The sequence below is a fragment of the Fukomys damarensis genome, unplaced genomic scaffold, assembly GCF_012274545.1.
Source record: "Fukomys damarensis isolate Sample0158 unplaced genomic scaffold, DMR_v1.0_HiC HiC_scaffold_17, whole genome shotgun sequence".
NCBI lineage: Eukaryota > Metazoa > Chordata > Mammalia > Rodentia > Bathyergidae > Fukomys > Fukomys damarensis.
This window is the reverse complement of record NW_022900929.1, coordinates 57979894-57982487: the sequence shown is the minus strand read 5'-3', so window position 1 is coordinate 57982487 and position 2594 is coordinate 57979894. Positions and strand designations below refer to the sequence as shown.

The 2594-nt window shown below is 45.3% G+C and overlaps 1 pseudogene; it reads left to right on the top strand.

Moving 5' to 3' along the window:
- Positions 1 to 1976: 1976 nt before the first annotated feature.
- Positions 1977 to 2075, top strand: LOC117286616 (annotated as a pseudogene).
- Positions 2076 to 2594: the final 519 nt, after the last annotated feature.

The window sequence follows — 2594 nt, the reverse complement described above, 5'->3', positions numbered from 1 at the left end:
TGTTGTTGTTTTTTTGAGACAGGGTCTCACTATGTAGTTGAGACTGACCTGGAACTCACTATGTAGCCCAGGCTGGTCTTGAACTCATAGCAATCCTCCTGCCTCAGCCTCCCGAGTGCTGGGATTACCGGCATGCGCCACCACACCCGGCAAGACTTTGCACTTTCAAAGCAGGTGGCAGCACCACTGAGCTAAATCGCTGGTGCAAGCCACTTTCTGAGAAATTCCTGGAAGCCTTCTTTCATGAGTGTCTTTAGAAGGTGTGATGAAAAATACAGTGAATGCTGCTGTCAAGGGCCATCCAATGGGAAGGCGGGCTCGTGGAGACATTATGATGAGTCCTCATCCACTTCAGTCACTGGATCTGGCACCATGCGACCTCTGGCCCTTCCCTCACTGTCCAAATGACCATGAAAGGTAAACGTCTTTAATCGTTTCAGGTCATCAAAGCAGTCAAGACACCCCAACTAAAGACTCGTGAAAGAGGACTTCCAGAGCTGCTTCAGAAAGTGGCAAGAATTATGGGACAATGTGTTCAAAGTAAGGGTGTTTAATGACAGTGTGTTTTGTACTGTAATATTTTCTATTATTTAAACATTCAATGTATATTTTGATCTGTGAGGATGGCCTCAAGACTGTCTGCTTACACGACACTTTGAAAACCTGGCCATGAGGCAACTAGACATGAATAGAAAGTGGGTCCAGGGCTTACTCCAGAAGCACATATACTAAAATTAGAATTGTCTGGCCAGGCATTGTGGCGCACACCTGTAATCCCAGCACTCGGGAGGCTGAGGCAGGAGGATCGCTGTGAGTTCGAGACCAGCCTAGGCTACATAGTGAGTTCCAGGTCAGTCTAAACTTACATAGTGAGACCCTATCTCAAAAAACAAAACAAAACAAACAAACAAAAATTGTCACCAGACTGGGTCTGAGGAGGTTCCTGGAAAGAGGAGATGGAGACCTACTCAGCCCAGAGAGGTACAGGATGTATTATCTTGCACTGTGGGACATGCTGGTGAGAGGCATGGGCTGATTTAGGAGGCTGGGTTAGAAAGTAAGGGGAAATAGGGAGGGATGTCAGCTTGAGGAGCTGATAGAAAAGATCAGACTGGTCTGTTCACAAAGGAACGAGACCAGCCTTATGGACTTGCTGGGGTGAGCCAGGGTCTAACTGATCCGTATCTCAGTTTTAGTTTTGCAAGGTGGCCCCAGAGAAGTCCTGATTGCTTCAAGGATCAATCGGATCTCCACAAGATGGTTGTTTCTATTTGAAATAGCCTCAGATTTTTGGAAGATCTGCCAGGAATCCAAGGTAACTGTAGGTTTGGGGCAAAGACTAGAGACTTCTAGGCACCCAATGATAGTTGATCTCTCATCTTGATGTCAGTCTTGAAAGGGGAAAAGATAGGCTGGATAAGTTTAGGGCTCATCAGCCTTGTGTTAGCAGTGCTTAGACACTCCCTGGATGAGTGCGTATGTGTGAACTGAGCACAGAGAAGACAGAGGGCCAGGGATTTAGCTCAGTGGTTCCTGCTTTGCAAGCGCAAGGGCCAGAGTTCAATTCCTGGTACTTAAAAAAAAAAAAAAAAAAAAAAAAAACAGATATAAAATGAAGGCCAGGCTTTGTTCTGCTTTTTGTTATCCAGTGAACATCTATCTGTTGGCTCAAGTGAAGAGTCATTTTATTTTAGCAAAAGCAGCTTTTATTTTAGGGTTGGTTTTTTTTCCTTTGGTTTTTTTGAGACAGGGTCTCACCATGTAGTTGAGACTGACCTGGAACTCACTATGTAGCCCAGGCTGGTCTTGAACTCACAGGGATCCTCCTGCCTCAGCCTCCTGAGTGCTGGGATTACAGGCATGCGCCACCACGCCTGGCAAAAGTAGCTTTTAGATCCCTGACTACCTTGGAAGAAAACACAAAATGTCTTTAATGAGAAATAGCTTAAGGGCCCAGGTATGTCCCTGCACACTTTGTTCCCCTGGTGGCCTCTACACATCTCTGAATGGTACACAGATTAGCACAGCTCCTGCAGAAGGATGACACACAAATTTGTGAAGTGTCCCATATTTCCATATGAAAGAAAGAAGGAAAGAGAAAGAGGAAAAGGAGAGACAAGAGCAGCCTTAGGTCCCAGAAAAATCTGTCTCCCTCATTTCCTTCTAAAATGTTGGCTTATGATCCCCACAGCCTCACCAACTTCTCTCCAAGACCTACTTATAAATCTTGTTCAATAAAAACAATTAGCAGAACAGAAAGCATCCAACAGTTGTAATTACCTAAATGTCCCACCATCAACCATTTGAATGATTCAGTCCTCTACATTGATTGTTTCAATGAATGATAATTAAACCCAAATAACCTCTATGCTCATTTGATTTCTACAGTGACAAAACTCAACCCCCAGGCATTGTACTGTAGGGTGCTGACTCAAGCCTGGCAAAGCAAAACAAAAGTACAAGACACACCTGAGGATGAGGAGAGGGTGCAGGCTGGAGGAGGAGAAGGCCATGCACCACCCAAAGTGCTCATTCCAATGGCTAGGGCATAGGGAGCCCTGTACCACACCTGCTCCTTCCAGACTTTCTAATGG